The 17854-nt window shown below is 43.1% G+C and overlaps 1 protein-coding gene across 2 annotated transcripts in view; it reads left to right on the top strand.

The window, feature by feature from the left end:
* Positions 1 to 8041: 8041 nt before the first annotated feature.
* The window catches only part of LRRC8B (leucine rich repeat containing 8 VRAC subunit B), an 80537-nt gene continuing 70724 nt past the window's right edge, over positions 8042 to 17854 (top strand). For both annotated transcript variants that reach the window (XM_070405564.1, XM_070405565.1), the window contains exon 1: positions 8042 to 8138. The gene's annotated coding sequence lies outside the window, so the exon portion shown is untranslated. The remainder of the gene's footprint in view (positions 8139 to 17854) is intronic.

Below are 17854 nucleotides of genomic sequence, written 5' to 3' on the forward strand. Positions count from 1 at the left end.
CAAGCTCTCTGTAACTCCCCCACCTACACGGAGGCCTTTGTCAGCCACCAAACATTATTCTACTCACTGTAACAACAGGCTTTCTTTCAAGCCCTAAATTTTTTAATTCACTCATCAGGTCTCAATTTCTCTGAGGAATCTTAGCCACTTGAAGCCACTCTCTCCTCTACCGATAAAAGACCCGACTACCTTTGCCCTCAATTTTGTAATGAGATAAAGAACATCTGGTTTATTATTTTACTGCCCCTTTTCATAAAGTAATCAGGTTATATTCAGCTATCATAAAGCTAATTCGAGTCATGGGTTCTGAGCCATGTAAATATCATGTGTTAGAAGATTCTACTGGGCTCAATATTCACTCACATATCTGGCTACAAATTTGCCTCTATATTTTTGAGTTTTAAAAACTTTAAGCTTCTTGAGGGCAAGTGTTATGTTGCTTTTATATGCTCCCTAAACCACAATTTGGTTGATAATGAATTGGAATGTAAGGAAGTTCGCAGAGATAAGTTAGTAGAAGATTAAGAAGGTAATTGGAAGGTATGTCTGCATTTGAGTTTGTAGGGGGTTCAGGAGACAAAGCCAAAGAGGATGGTGTTGTGGAACAGACTAAAATTTGGTTAGTTAGTCCTCAGTGATTTATCACAACCAGACTGACATCTTCTGGAGGCATGCTGACCGACTGTGGGCCTCAGAAGGGCAAATGCCACATCCATCACAGGGACCAGTGTATTCCCCAAAACTAGTGCTTTGCACATGGTACACACAGAATAAATATTTTCAGATGATAAATGCGTGAGACTTCTGAAACATGAACTACACCCATCTTCTTTCCTTATATAGTCCAGGATAGATATAATACAAAAAACATTGAAAAATAGAAACTACTGCTTATATTGTTAGTGGCTTGCCCTGGGTCTCATGGCCAAAAGAGCCACCAATAGAACTCAAGACTCCAAGTCCAATGCTCTTTCTAGCACATATCTCTTTCTTCTCCAACCCTAACGTATTCTAGGTCTTATTCTTTTAAAGCATTTTGATTTTTATAAATTCTTAATAAACCACAGATGTATTAGCTCTTGCTCTTAGCAAATCAGGTTAGATAATAACTGAAGCCCAGTATTCAATGTGTAATTATAATGAATAGATGGCCTTATAATAGGCCAAAACATACACACACACACACACACACAGTTTTTGAGAGGGAAATCAAGATCTGGCTGCTGCTGGACCTGGGTTATTTAAAACCAAAGAAATGGAAGGGTTAACTATGAGGAGCCTCAGAAACCAGCTGCTTTTACAGCTCTGCAGAACCTCTTACCTAGATTTCAACATGGTTTGGGGAACACAGATTGAATCCTCATAGGGACCCCAGCAAGCATTTCTCAGTCACTAGCAGAACCCATCAGACCACTTTGCAGAAGCTGAGGAACACCAGCTCTGCTTTATTCTAGCCTTTCAGCCTGGCTTCACTCGCAGGTATTTTCTTAGAAGTCACTGTCTTTTTATGGACAGGAATCAATAATGGCTGGCTGCTGTGTGGTGGATTCCAATAGTGACCCTGATGACAGTATATATTCTTTTAATGAGATTCATGGGAAACTTTCAAAGAAATATTTGGACAACTTCCCAGAAGACAGATCAACTGGGGATGTCAAGCACCTTGCCCCAGGAATTGGTGTTTTTCCTTCAGAGAAGAAGCTGAAGGTCATCTCCTTAGCACCTGTCTCATGAGCAAGGGGCAGGGTATAGTTAAAGCACAGTGGGTGATGAGAGCACAGAGTAACCAGTCATGAATATTTCAGACTCGACCCATGATAAGGGATCAGCTCACACAGAAATGCAGTCGGCCTTGCATGATTACAGTTTGGATTTCTAGGTCAAGCTACATTATTCCAAACACATGTGAAATGTCCCAATCATCCTGTTCTCAGAATTCTCACCACTGAGCTCACGCTCAGGGATCATTCTCAGAATTTCCCCCAGGCCCAAGGAAAGCTCATGTTAAACATCTGCAATTAAGAGATTGAAAAGGTCAGAAAAACATGGTAAAGTGGTCAAAAATAAATAAAATTCTTTACCAATGACAATATGCTCAATCCTACACAGCTGAGCCAGGGGGATTCTGACAAACTTTCTGAGAATGCAAAATTGTGAATGGCTTCTAACATTTGTTATTTTCTTCTGAAATGATATCTAGGGTGAACCATGATGTTGAGACAATATTTTAATTTAGAACCTTAAAGCTAGCCAAACTTCCTCAGACCCATGTTCAGTATGATTCTTCTTCAACACTACATGATCCACCAACCTCATCTCCCTCTCCCCTTTAAGATGATGTATGCTTGCTGGATATACCTTCCCCATTAGAGCATACTATATTTTTAAGTAAAGGAATTATTTATTTTGACATACTCTTTTCCTACTATCATATCCCCAGTGCTTTTTTTTTATACACTGTAGACATGAAATGTTTAATTAATTAAAAGAGAGGATTTTTCATTATCAAATAATTTTAGGATAATGCATTGGGAAAGAACTGTTACTATTAAATCAAATTGTCCTCCATTAATCATAAAAATTTTCTTAAGACTCAGAGAAACTAAACTCTTAGTAAGGCAACCACATGAAGCATAGATTAATGGTCATGTCACTCAGAGGTTTTGTTTTGTTTTGTTTTGTTTTTGTTTTTTCCCCAGGGAATCAGCTCAGAAGGGATCTGCCAAACCCCAGTGTTAGTTGATTACTTCATGAGGGTCATGGAATACAGCCACCAGATGACCAAATTGTAGTGATCCTTTCATTTCTATTATTTGTGACTTTGCTTGTTTCATTGGGTAGAGACACTGGCCACATTTGCTGTTCAGTTATCCCTTTGCCACATGAATGTGAAGACCCTACAAGTAGCTCTTTTTCTACTTAATGGGATGTGTAGAAAGTAGAATATTTTTACTTCTGATGCTTTTAGAGATTCTCAGCTCACCAGAAAGAGATTGAACCCTGAGGATGGGTTGATCATTTTAAGACAATATTGGGGGCAGATAAAGCAAAGGTATAGAATTTAATTTCCTAAGCCTTCTTTTTCATTATTTGTTTAACTTCCCCTTTTTTATGAGGCCTTTTCTGACTACTACCACCTGCATTGTTCAATCTCCTCATCTGAGCATTAAGTTATACTTGATTATTTTCTGTGCACTTGTCTAAGTTGTGAGTGGCTGAGCTCAGGGACTGGGACCAACTTCGATGCTTCTTTGGTATCATGCCTATTGTCTAGTATATTGATGGACACATAATATGTACTTAATATCTATGATGGAATTTTGAATCACTATTTCCAATGTAAGTGAATTTGGTTATGGAAATAGTGACTGAGCTTTTTAGTATTTTTACCAAAATAAATTGATCAGAGAATTCTTTATTAGACTTCAGATATTCCTGTAGGGACTGCATATCATCCAAGACTCCATAGGTCCTATTTTCAAAGAGATTGACTGGACATAAAAAGCCAAACAATATTTGTATTTCTTATTCTAAGGCCTACTATGAGATGCAAATATTTGTCATTACTAAAATACTCTCTCTTGTTTATGGACCCAAATCTTGTAAATAGTTTTAAAGTTCTCTGAGAATGGCATTTTTTTTAAACAACATACATTTATTATCTCTCAAGGTTTCTGTGGGTCAGAAGCAGCTTAGCTAAAAAGTGTTGACGTGGGATCTCTCATGAAAATTCATTCAAGATGTCAGATGTAGCTGCAGTCCTCTGAAAGCTCAACTGAAGCTGGAGGATCCCCTCTCTAGGTGGCTCACTCACATGGCTGGAACCTCAGTTCCTCTCTTCAGCATCATTTCCACAAGGCAGCTTGAGTATCCTCACAACATGGCAGCTGGCTTCTCCCAGAGTGAATGATTCAGGAAGGAGAGTAACAAATGAAAGTTATGTTCTTGGAACTAATATAGCATCATTTCCACCATATTCTATTAGTTAGATGTGAGTCACAATAGAGGAAGAGGAATTCTTTTTTCCAATAGTTTTTATAGCCTTTGCCAACTTAGGGAAATTCTCTGTCATTATTTCTTCAAATAGGTTCTAAATCCCTTGCTCTCTCTCTTCTCCTTCTGGTTACCCCATGATGGAAATGCTATGCTCGATTTTGTCCCAGAGGTCCTTAAACTATCCTCATTTCTTTAATCCTTTTATCTTTTTGCTGGTTTGTTTTCTGCTACCTTGCTTTCCAAATTACAGACTCAGTCCTCTGCTTCATCTAATCTGTTGTTGATAGCTTCTAGTGCATTTTTAATTTCAGTTATTGTAGCCTTCATTTCTGTCTGGTTCTTTTTTATGGCTTTTATGTCCTTTTTATGCTTACTAGTTTTGTTGAAATTCTAAGTTCTTTGAGCATCTTTATAACCATGTTCTGAAATCTGGTAGATTGCTTGCCTCTATTTCATTTAGCTCTTTTTCTGGAGATTTTTCCTGTTCTTTCATCTGAAACATGTTTCTTTGTCTCCTCATTTTGGCTGCCTCTCTGTTTCTATGTATTAGGTCAATATGCTATATCTTCGAGTCTTGGCAGGGTGGCCTTATGTAGTAGGTGTCCTGTGGGGCCCAGTGGCAGTTTTCCTGATTACTTGAGCAGGTTGCATGTGTCCTGCTGTAGTTGAGCCTTGATTGCTGTGGCATGTCAGTGGGTGGGACTGACCCTCAGGCCGACTGGCTGAGAATTCGCCACAGCCACAGCCACAGCATGCAAGCTGCTGTGTGGGGGATGACCCCCAAGAAGCAGGATTTGCCCCAGAGGGGTCTGCTGCCTGCTCTTTGAGTGTACAGACAAAGACAAATGCCATATTATTTCATTTAGATGTGGAATCTGAGGCATGAAAGGGTCAATGTCTAAGGCAGTTTCGGCTGAAAGGACTGATGCGTTCAGCTGACTTGGAACATGTGGGTAAAAGTGCTGGAATAACTCCTCCCAGGCCTTCTTCCCTCCAGAGCCTGGGTGTATGCTGACATCATGACCGCACATGCAGTCTGGCCCCTGCAGGGATCTGCGCTAGGACAGAACCAAGGTTTCTCTCAAACTCGGAATGAAAGGCCTTGGCCCACCGTCTGCAGCTTCCTGCCCGGCTCTTCCCCCAGTATCCATCCGCTGCTGTTGGGGTCCAGCCCCAGCAGGTCCAGGGGTTCCCAAAGGTGTGGACGGAGTCGGCGAAGAAGGAATGACACTGAGGCAGCGTTCAGGTGATCATCATAGCCAGTTTCTCTTGCCAGTATCTCCAGCCAACTTCTATGTTTGTTTCTTTGTTTGTTTATTGTTTTATTGCTTAAAGTATTACAAAGAGTATTACATATGTCTCCTTCCGCCCCTCCCCCCCCCCCACCCCGCCCTTGACTATCCCCTGGCCTCCCCTACCCCCCAGTGTCTTATGTCCATTGGTTATGCTTATTAAGTTCTGTGTTTTATTGTCTTGTTACATCTGTATTTATATCAGTTGATTTTAATCCCATCAATTTCTATTCCAAAGGTTAGGGTGTTTCTTATCTCCATTCCAGGGAGTAAAGATTATGTAGCTTAATCGTGATTGTTCGTAGTTAAAGTGATTAACTACCTGCCTGGCACTTAGTTAAGGGGTTTTATTCCCTCCCTAACTTCAGGGAAAAATCCCTACCTGGGGAAACAACCTTTCTCGGAGAGGTGACCTTGGTTAAAACACATAGCAAGAAGGGGAGCAAACATATTAAGAACAGTATGCCATATACGCCAGGTCCCTTGAAACATATGCTGTGCAGATGTTTCTTCCCTGCAGCGACTGTGTCAAGCAGCAAGGATGGACCAGCTTCCAGCACGCTGCTGCTCCATAGCACACACCAGAGGAGACAGACGAGCATGCCCTTCTGCTGTGCTGCCACTGCCCCTCCAGCATTTGAGGTTATCTTCCTCCTCACTGTAATGCAAGCATGAGCTGATAAGAAGTCTTGCAGAAGGAAAACAACAGAAACATCTATTTGATGTTATGGTTGCCGAGGACACTTCCCAGAAGCAGTATCACACATTTAGAAACCCATTTTCTCCAGTATCAGTAATAAATGTTGTCACCTGGGAGGGCGATTTTGTTCATGAGAATCAGAATAAAAGAAACACATTTATAACCTACATATCTGAGATCAACCCAAACCTAATACAGTTTTAATGAACTTTATCACTTTAACTTCCTGCTAATGGCAACCTTGGTCACTTTTTCATTCATACCATCCTTGGAATTGGGATCTTAACAGATCATCTAGTTTATAGGATCACCCAAGGAGGTTAAGTAACCACCCCCAGTCACACAGATAGTGATATTGCTGTAACAGAAGAATCAGTGATGTATCCATGGATTTGGGAGGAGAACCTTGCTTTCCAAACATTCCAAAATACCTATAGAAAACTAGACATTCTCAAATTTTAATGTCATGATTTTATAATCAGTATCTCTTCTAGCATTCACTTTTTTCCTTGTTTCGTATTTGATTCTGTGTGTTTTTTTAAATCTTCCTCTCCAAGTGATAAGCAGTTTGAGGACCAAAACCACTTCTAAATTAGCTTAGTAGATCTGTACATACACAGTGCTTCTCACACATAAACGCGATAAAAACTCTCTGAATGACCAAATGAAAGGTTCTTTCAACCCTTCCTCTAAGTCTCAGTAAGAAGACAGCTGCCAACCCAGAATGGCAGGGGCGAGAAAAGAACAGAGCAGCGTCACACAGACAGCCTTCTTCTTCCCTTTCAGGGTAATTCAAATTGGGGTCCTAATCTGAACATTCTTCCTGGGACACAGCTCAGTCTCACACAGCTCAGTTGTGCCACTCTCCGCACTCCCATTTACACAAACTGATCAGGTAGGTCCCAAATGCTGGGCGTTTTATATAATTCTTCATTTACTTTCGGGAGGTCCCTGTACAAACATTTTTTACATAAATGGGGATGTGGTCGCCATAGCAACTCAGAGATACAAATGTAGTCTAACTCACTGTTGAAGCAAGTCCCTGCAAAAATACTGACTTAAATCCGCGGTGGCGATGAGAGTGGGGATGAATGTGGATAAAATATTAAGTCTCCCAAATTCCTGTTTTTGCGTTATGTAAACGCAGGGCCACAACTGCAGGGGGAAGGAGGCGGGACAGTAGATGGGGCGGCCCTGCAGTGTGTTAGCCATTAAACGCCGGTTAGGAGTACAGGGTGACCCCTCTACCACGGTGTGCCCTCTCCAGGCCAAAGATAAGAACCTTTGAGAGGTGGATGGTACTGGAGGCCCGGAATCCCAACTTTAGCCGTTCAGTTTGCTGCAACTGTGAACTCTCCCGCACACGCTCAGCCCTGCAGCCTCGCTGAGCGCGCAGTGTAAAGAAGGGAGAAGGAACTGGCCTTGTGTGTGTAATAGGCAGGTTCCCGCGCGCTCCACCCGCGCCTGCCCTTGGGGCCCAGCGCTCGTTATGTAAATCGCAAATGACTCGGGGGTGCACCCGCGAGGAGGCGGGGCCCACACATAAATACCGTGTTTCCAGGGTCCCCCACGCGGTGTGCCTCTCCCCCGCGTCTTTAGAAAACACCCCCTGCGCCCGCCCCCCCCAGCCCCCCACCACCAGACGATGTGTGGCCAGCGCCGCTGCCGGCGAACCAGAGGGCGGGCGGCCACATGGCGATGGCAGCTGCGCTTTGTTTGCACCGGCGCGGGGTGCGTCACCGGCCCCCACAGTCCGGGGCCGAGGCGACCGTAAATTTAACAGCAGGAGCAGCTACCCGAGCCGCCGCAAGCTCTCTCCCATCTTCTTCCTCCTCCTCCTCCGACACCGCCACACGCCACCCGCGCCGCCGCCCCCCGCCCCCGCCCCCTGCCTCCGCCCAGTCCCCTCCTCCTCCGCCCGCGAACTTAGTCAGCGGTTCGCGCCGCGGCGCCGCGATTGGCCGGCGGAAGGCGCCGCGTCACAATGGAGCCGGTCGGAGGCGGCGCGCCGGCCAGCGCTGGGGCTTCCCGCTGAGCCCGCGGCCGCCGGCAGCCGACGGAGTGCGGGCGCCGGGCCGCCGCCTGCGCGCCCCGAGTGGCGCAGGGCGGCCGCCGCGGTGGCGCGGGCGTCGGGGGCTGGACTCGCGCAGGTAGGTCGGGGTGGGACGCCCCTGCTCGCGGAAGAGGTGCCGACCGGACCCCGGTGCTGGAGGTTGAGGACCGGGTGAGGGGGCGCAGCAGGTGGGGGTGGCCGAACAGGTGCGGTTACCTGTCCACCCTCCCCTGCGAGCTGGGCGTGCGGGCAGCTGGCCGCGCCGGAGCGACGAGTCCCGGCCTCGCCGCTCCCTCGTCCCTGTCCGCAGCGAGGCGGTCCGCGCTCTGCCCCGGCGTTCCGGGCGCTGCACCTGAATATGGGTCCTGGGGCGGTGTGGGGGCGCGGTTCTGGTTGTGCCGGCTGGGGTCTCGCCCCGGGGTGATGAGCCCTCTCCCGGGGGAGTACGCGTGGGGTCGCTCTCCTGTGCCCCCTGCCCTGGCGCTGTTGACAAACATTTTGTGCTCATTGGACACTCATTGTTCCCCTACAGTGTGATGGTGGTGTTAGCATTCGTTTGTTAGCTGGAGAAGGGGGCGACCTAAGAGAGAAGCTAAGAGTTTCCTCCTCGCGGGGGGCAGAGGGGCAGGTGCTGAGAGGTCAGAAGGGAGGAGGCATTGTTTCTTCATTACTCTGTGTCCTCAACCGACTGCCCAAAGTCCATAGGTTGCCTTTAGATGACTTCTGTGGAAGACCTTTCTGTGTGGTCAGAAAGACACCGTGTTAGCGCCCCTTCCCACCTCCCCCCCCCCCCCCCAAGACAAGAGCAAAACTAAATTTAAAAGCAACTTACACGTGAACTTCCTTCAATATAATTGCCTTGCCTAAAGACTTAAAAAAAAAACTTTGTAAAAAGATATCTCTGAAACTCCTCAGTGTGCAAACATGCAGCCAACTTAAAATGGGAAATGTGTTCACCTCTTTCGAAGAAGTTAAATGGCATGTGTCGTTATCAGACAGTCCTGTGTCGTAAACACAAGTGTAGGGTTGAAGCGCACAGAAGAATCCAAACGGCAGTATCGTTATTTAACGGTTCCTGTGCCCTGCATGTGTTCAGGTTACACCTCCCTGCGAACCCCCAATGCTCTCTGAGTCGAGGGGGCCACGGTGACTTTCTTTGGCCCCTGGCGTTCCTAATCCGCAGCTTCACTCTTGAAGGCAAATGACAGCTAATCTCTGATGTAATTGGGCCAGTGTGATTGGAGATGATAAGCCCTGACAGTCTGCTCTGCTCTTGGTTCAGGTAGTGAAGTGGGCAGAGTTGTCACTGAGTCCACAGTTGAATCGTGGCACTTTTCTTATACCTACTATCCCCACAAAATGTTTTTTTTTACAGAAAAAAAAAGCACGTTAGAATGAAATTTACTGTTCTTTGAAACTTACTGTGTTTCTTCAGTTGGAAAGGTATTCTTACGTGTCCAGCCCAACATGAATGTTTTCACATCTGGAGTGATTTCATTTGACGAGTTAAAATCTGCTTTTTGAAGACCATCCCCATTGCTGTTTTCTTCTTTATTTTTTAAATTAAATTTAATTTTATTGTTGACAGTATTATTCAGAATCCTCATAATGAAAGCAACATTCATTATGTTGATGAGAAGGTACCAGGTCGTCCAAGTTTTTTATTTAATAGACTTTATTCTTTAGGGTAGTTTTAGATTCACAGCAAAATTGAGAGTAAAGTGCAGAGATTTCACATATACCCCCTCCCCCTACTCATTTATAACCTCCCCCTATATCAGCATGGCCCACCGGAGTGGCCCATTTGTTACAGTGGATGAACCTATATTGACAACAGTATCATTACCCGGAGTCCATACTACACATTTGGGTTCACTTTTGGTGTTGTACATTCTATGAGTTTGGATAAATGTGTAATAATGTGTATCCATCATTGTAGTATCATCAGAGTATGATACTATAGTATCACTTCCCTAAAAAAAAAAAAAAAAAAATCCTGTTTTCCACTATTCATCCCTTCCTCTCCCCAACCCCTAGCAACCACTGATATTTTTACCATAGCCATAGTTTTGCCTTTTCCAGAATGTCATATAGCTGAAATCATTAGTCTGTTGCCTTCTTATACTTAGTAATATGCATTTAAGTTTCCTCCATGCCTTTTCGTGGCTTGATAACTTATTTCTTTTGAGTACTGAATAATATTCCATTATCCCTCCAAGATTTTGTTTAGACTGTGTGGGTATTTTCCTGCAGTGGTCTGAAATTTGTAATTTTGGGGTTTTGTTTTCTGAGATTGAGAGGGGCAAATATTATATTTAGAAGACTCTTGCTTTAACCAAAGTTTTTATTTGTAAACAAGTTTTTATTTTTTAATTTTCAAATCCTTTTTGATGGCATATGAGTATTTTTATGTTCCTTTTTGATTTTGCTGCCCATATAAAAAATAGTCTATTTAATCTAATCCCCGATTTCCATTTACTGTCTCTCAAGATTGAATTTCTGAATTTTTATTATTATGCCATTTAAAAGTGAGTTTCCTCTGAAAGTCCTCTGAGAGAAGATGGGAGGATCCCTAACCATTGCCTGCATGACTTTATTTTTTTTAATCCTCAGCTGACGATATGTTCATTATTGATATTTTTTTCTTAAGGAGAGAGGGATGGGATGAGAGAGAGAGAGAGAGAGAGAGGAGACAAGAGAAACATTGATGTGAGAGAAACATGGATTAGCTACCTCCCAAATGTGCCCTGACCAAGGATCAAACCCTCAACCTCTGAATGTTCCTGGCTAGAAATTGAACTGGCAATTATGGGATGATTCTCCAACCAACTGAGCCACCCAGCCAGGGCCTGACTTTTATTTTTTTTTCTTTAATATATTTTTATTGATTTTAGAGAGGAAGGGAGAGGGAGAAAGAGAAAGAAACATCAATGATAAGAGAGAATCATTAAGCTGCTGCCTCCTGCACGTCCTTCTGGGGATCCAGCCCTCAACCGGGGCATGTGCCCTTGACCGAAACCGAACTTGAGACCTTCAATCCACAGGCTGACGCTCTACCCACTGAGCCAAACTAGCGAGGGCCTGAATTTTATTTTTGTTCTCCTTTTCAACATCCTTCTAGCCTACACTGATATTTCAGTAACGAATGTATGCTGAATCTGACGTGTTACTCCTGACTTGGTGGAATGATTTGCATTGCTTTCCATGTAGGAAGCATGTCTCTCCCTGTTGTCCTGCCTCCAGAGCACAGGATCCTGCAGCAGTTTAGACCTGTGACCAACCAGAACGAATTTGAGAGGCCCAATTATAGCACAATTTATTTAACCAATTATAAAATGCCTTCTAATTTGTGCCATGTCGGTTTTCATATTGCTGCTTTTTCTTTCATTGCCATTGACTATTTCCACTTTTTTCCATCTGTAGCTTCTAAATTTCCTACATACCTTTATGACAGTTTTTTTCTAGTATTTAAAATACTCTCTTTGGTGGGCATAGCTTTTTTTTTTTTTTCTTCTCTGGGTCATTACGATCTTAAATAAAAGTAGGCCTAACTGCAGTCACTGAATCTCTCTTCAAAGATCTTAACACTGCTGTTGATTTAGAAATTCAACAAAGGGTAATAATAAAACCCCTGTCCTACAACTGCCCTTCACTTAGGATTCTACTCCACTCCAACATCATTTAAATGCACGTCGGCGGTGTGTGAATTGTGTAAAGGAAATGAATAAGTTGTCAGAGTTTCAACCTTGATCTTTCCTTTTGCCTTTTGACCTTTATGCTGTCGTTGATATGGGTCAATCTGCTTGTGCTTTTCCAGACTGTATCTTTGAACTTCATCTCCTACTTCTTCACTTCAGAGTTTCTTGTAACTCTTCTTGCCTCTCTGATCCTGTGGCCATTTCCAGAGCTCCATTCTACAATGCCTGCTCCTCAGCCAGCAGCATCTTTCACAGAAGCTACCAGCTGCACAGCTTCTATTCCCCTTCTGGTTCCAGCTCCGTGCAGGTACCCGAGATCATCCTCTGCCCGTCTCTGAGGGAGGCTAAATTCCTCACTGTCAACTAGCATATTCCTTCTGATCGTTTCTCAAGTGTGCCAATTTGAGAGCATATTCAAACCTCCCTTCCTCGGTCAAACTCCTCTGCAGCATTTTCATCCCACCCCCACCCCCAATCTATTGCAAATTGTAAGTAGGAGTTCTTCAGGCTTCTGCCTAAGAGCATGGACTTTGCAGGTCTGGGTTTGGATGAGTTGCTGGGTTAGTTAAGATTAGCTGCCAATTACAGAGACCGCAGAGAACAATGGCTTAAACGAAGTGACGTTTGTTTCTCTTTCACACTAAAAAAGAAAAAAAAAGTTTACAGAAGAACACTCCAGGGCTGGCGTGATGGTTTTACAGTCTTCTGAGACCTAGGCTAGTTCCGCCTTTTAGATCTATCATACCTCAGGCGAGGCCCTCAGGTTCATGGTCGTCCTTGGTAGAGCTTCAGCCATCACATCCAGGTTCAAGTCCTGTAGTAGAAAGACGGGAAGGAGACAGAGGAAAGGCAGAAGCCTTTCTTAAGGAAGCTCTCTTAAGGAACATTTCTGAGGCTGTCATATACTTCTTGTTACATCTCATTGGCCAGAACTTAGTGATGTGGCCTCACCTAGCTGGAGTAGAGATGTTATAATATTGTCCTTATTTCAGATAGCCTTATGCCCAGCTAAAATGTGGGAGGTTCACCTCCTTAGGAAAAAGGAGAGAATGAACACTGGGTAGCCAAACACCACAGTTCCTCTACAACTCTTTCTTGACCAGTATTACCCATTCACACAGGATTCTTAACAATTAAAAGAAATATTATACATGAAAGTATCTAATACAGTGTCTGGCATAACAAGTTTTCAGTCAATGTTAGTTCATATTCCTCCTTATTCCTCTTTCAGGAATTGCCTAGTTTCCCTGTTGCAACATCATTGGCATCCAAACCCTATTTTAAGTAGTTAGGCATTTGCCCAGTTGGTGGTATCAGATTGTATGCTTGTACCTTTTCATAGGAGAGGGCAACACATTATTACTCAATGTCAGCATTTATTTCTTAGCTTAAAACATGGCTTCGATGAAAAACATAGCTCTTGGAATCAAATAGACCCAGATGTGAATCCTGGCTTTGCCACTCTGTGTAACCTCAGCCTCTCCGCACCCTCAATTTCCTCATCTGTGCACTGGGAGTAATAATCAGATATGAGAATTAAATGAAAAACATGTGTATAGAATGCTTAATACTGTACCTGATAAAGTAAGCAGTAGCTTTTCTTTTTTAATTTGGCTTAACCTGGGTGAAGCTTTTTGAAAATGAACTCATTCCATTAAAAAATATATTAATAATGGTCATTTCCATATATATCCAAATGAATGTTATTAAATTATTAGTCAAACTGTTTTGAGAATTGTCTCCATAATCAGTTTAAGCCCAAATGACAGCAAAATCTTTCCTATATTTTTAAAATAAATAACAGAATAGCTAAGCCTTAAGCTTTATCAGCCTTGATTTGATAATTTGGGGCTGTTTCACTCTGAGAAGCTGAAACATTTCCATGATTGTATATATTTCATAGTATTCTTTTCAGCAGCTATTTATTAACTGTCTACTGTGTGCCAGACACTATGCTAGGTTCTGGGACTACAGTGGCAAGCACAAATGTATTCCCTGCCATCATGAAAGTTTCAGTTTACTAGAGGAGTCAGCAAATAAATTTTAAAAATGCCACTATGCCCCGACTGGCGTGATTCAGTGGTTGAGCATCGACCTATGAACCAGGAGGTCACTGTTAGATTCCCGCGAAGGGCACTTGCCCAGGTTTCGGCTCATCCCCAGTGGGGGTGGGAGGTGAGGGGGGTGGTGCAGGAGGCAGCTGATTAATTATTTTTATCATTGATGTTTCTATCTCTCTCTCCCTCTCCCTTCTAAAATCAAATATATATTTTAAATGCCACTGTGAAAGTTGTCAGGAAGGAGACATACAGCTGCTGTGAAAGCACATGCAAATGCCTCATGGTTGGAGGTTGAATGGAGTCTGTGGGAACAAAACATTGGCCCGTGAGCTGCAAAGCTCAGGAGTGTGGTTGGAAATGAGCTCAGACATGACCTGAGCCTGCCCTTAGGCAAGAACCAGGATGTGCCACGGGTTCCAACACCATTACAGAGAAGGCATTTCATAATGTTGGGAGCCATCTTTGAAATAAGTGTATATAATATGTATCTTCTCAGTGTGATACTCTGAAAGGAGCTACATGGGCAAACTTTAAATATAGATGCTTTTAGATACGACAGGCAGATACATCGGAGAGAGTTGGCAGTAAAGTAGGATCTTTTCAGAGAAGGTCAGAGGCTTGATCTGTATCACCGGTCGCAAATGGAGTTTGAAGCCATTTGCCTGGATGGGGGCCATATGAAAGACCGTTGGCGGAATTGGCAGCTCTTTACATAAAGCAGTAGTGAAAAAATGACCACAGGATGGGAGGTATGGGCAGTGTGTTCCAGAGAACTGGCTGGACTGCTGTGCTGGGATGGCCTCTCAGGGCCAGCGGGCAGCACCAGTATCCAGTCCCTTCTAAGCTCTCAGGTTTGTATAGGCAGGAGCCCAGCTCCACATATTGACAGTAGGCCACCATTTCTCCTTGCCCTGTCCAGCTGAGCCAATTGGGAGAAATGTCTCTAATCCCTTTGAGAGCCTTGGAGGTGGTGCGGCATGACGAGCCTCAGGGGCAGAGCTGCTTGCCATTGGACTGCAAGTTGTTTCTTGCTCTGAGTAGATAATTTAAGATGAATAAGTTCTGTTCATCTAAAGATTTTAAAGTTCATCTCTCAAGGCAAAACTAAATGAGTTTGTTCCTGGCCCTGTTTCAGAGCCGAAATAGGCAGTCCTCAACTGAGCAGTGATCTGTCTTCCAAAAGCCTTTGTGAGTCATGATGCAGGTTCTCAGACGCAGTGTTGTGCCTGGGCTCAGGTTCCCAGGCTTGCCCAAGAGAGTTTGTGCTGTGCCTGCACCACCCAAAGGTGCCACCAGCCTTTCTCCTTCACCCTCCCAGAAACGCCCTTGCACCTGGGACTCGCTCTTGCTCCCCACTTGCCACGCATTTGGAATTCCTCCCTCAGTGGCACACCAGGCTTGTTCCTACCTCGGGGACTTCTCATTGCTGTTCTCTACATGGAATGCTCTTTCCTTATGAATTTGCATGACTGCTTCCTTCTCCGCTATGAGGAGTCAACTCAGATGTCACCTCTGAGATACCTTCCCTGACCACCCATCCCTGCCCCCATTGTCATTTTTCAGACCTCGGCTTTTTGTTTGCTTGCTGGTTTGTCTTCTATTCCTTTTAACCCCCATTAATTAAAATATAAGTTCTGTGAAAGCGTGAACCCGTCTCCCTGTATACCTACTCTTAAGCCTGGTTTTCAGTAAGCTTCTCAGACTGCTACATGTGATATTGGCAAATAACTTTACCCCTTTGAGAATAAAATGGGGCCAATAATACCTAAGGAACCTGCCTCGTAGAACAAATGAAGGCCTGAAGTTAGTAGACTGAAGGTTCTTTCTTTTCCCCTAAACAGGCTATTCATCTTTAGATTCCATATTTTTCAATAACAATGTTTTTTACCCAGTTACATGACCCAGAGAATCATAGAACTCATCCTAGGCTTGTCTCTGTCCCATTCCCCCCTAAACTGTTCCTTCTACAGTTGATAAGCAACTTGTCCAGAGACCGTATTCTTAAGGTTCCTCCCATCAGCACCTTCCCTACACAGCCCCTTTGCCGTCCTGAGTCTTTTCCAGGATCACTGCTAATTGTCTTCCAACCAATAGTTCAGTTTGTAGTCTTTCCTGTCTTCTATCCCTCCTCCCATTTGTTGTCCACACCAATGTAATGTTTCTGAGAGGGAAATCTTGTAACTGCCCAGTTTAATAACCTTTAATGACTTGCTTTGCCACAGGATCAAGTCCAAACTCCTTGGTGAGCCATGTAGTAAAGTCTCCCTTTGTTGGCCTCTACAGCTCTCCAGCTTCACCTCTTGCCACCCTGTCATGTCTTAATCAGCAGATCATGTGCCACGGACACAGCATGCACAATTGCAACCTCATACACCAGCCTCAACTATTTACAGTGCAGGGAGGAAGACGGTTGCACTCCACAGCTTTCTTCCTTCCCTCCATCTGGGAGGCTCGTGTCCCCTCTTCAAACACCTGCCCGTCTTTCAAGAATCAGTTCCAGCATACCTACCTATTCTCAAAGATCATTCACGACACTTTCCTTCCAACCCCTAGAGCTCCTCATTCCCTCCTCTGTGCCGCCTCTGAGCCTGGGTTCCTACTATAATACCTGAGCCCGAGAACAGCTATGCTTCCTCCTAGGTCTTCCTTCACGATAAAGATTATTTTGTTCATCTCCAGGGCTTCCTGGGCCAGCATAATACTTGGCATGTAAATGGAGATCTGGGAAAGAATTAGGGAATAAAATTCAGCTTGCTTATTACCTAATCCAGGGCTTTGTTTCAATAACATACTTTTGACTGGTATTTGAATAAAATTTGAAAGCTCTCCCTGAAGTTTAGAAGTAGAAAGGCATATTGTATTTATGCCGTTAATAGATATCAGTTGTATGGCCAATATATTTTGTTAATGAGCTTGAGTTTATTGAACATATACCGTGTTCAGAGTTCTGCATTTGCCAATTTACAGGGAATGCTTTAGACTGCTTTTACTCTTTTCTGAAATAATCCTTGCTTTGTCTTTCTATATGAAGTAAAAATGTTAGATGGTCAGCGTACGTTCTTGGCTTTCAGACAGTTTAGAACAGTGTCTCCTAATGTGTGTTTTCCAGGACCGCCTAAGAGTATTTAGAAAAACTATGTGCTCTATTCATACATGTTAAAATGTAATGTCTAAATTTTTATCATGATTTTTAAATAGTTGTAAAAGATGACTTTCCAATATTATAAATATTGATTTTAAAAATTCTTGTTAATGTGTCCAATAGAAGCTAAATTAATACCAAGATGACTTCTTATTTGCCATATCATCTATTTTAAAAGTACATGAATAAGCTCTTCTGGAAAAGTTGGGAATTTTACACATTTGTTTCCCTCATGGGATTCACATCATTCCTCTGCTCTTATTAAACTTAATCCCAAAGTAACATTGTTATGTTTGAAAAGCTTTCATTGATTACCTTATCCTACTCTTGTGACACACACACTACACATACTACATTTTTATTTTTTTAAATTTTTGTGACAAGAAGTTCCTGTGAAATAAAATTTCTTTTAGATTAAATTATGATTTTTTTTTTAGTGTACAATTGAGCAGAACAATCACATTAGAATTTTGATGAATCATTATTAGGCATAGGTAAAATTTTATTGGAAAATTATCTCTCAATGAGGTGCCTGGGACTTAAAAATAGTTTATTTATACATAACTAAATATTACTTGTTGATAGAGTAAGCTTGGCTTCATATTAAATCATGTGTTGCTTTTAAAATATAAGTTGTTTATGAAATACTCACACAAAAGCAGTATAATCCCAACCCTATGTTTTAAACTCCTGAGTTCTATGCCAAAAGTTATGTAGTGGTTGATCATAAAAGTGATTTTGTTTTTTGCTAACAACTTAATTAGCTCTTTCTCCAGTGTTGCCCCAAGCAAAGAAATGGAAACTTTCCCCTGACTCCCCAAAGGGTTTGTTTCTCAGTCATGGAAGTCGCTCACTTCCTTAACCTCTATAACCCTACAGGTACTTCAAAATGGCCCTCTGTGTGGGCCCTGGG

Source organism: Myotis yumanensis, unplaced genomic scaffold (assembly GCF_028538775.1).
Source record: "Myotis yumanensis isolate MYYU_CA2020_CCGP unplaced genomic scaffold, mMyoYum1.0.hap1 SCAF_2, whole genome shotgun sequence".
Classification (NCBI taxonomy): Eukaryota; Metazoa; Chordata; class Mammalia; order Chiroptera; family Vespertilionidae; genus Myotis; species Myotis yumanensis.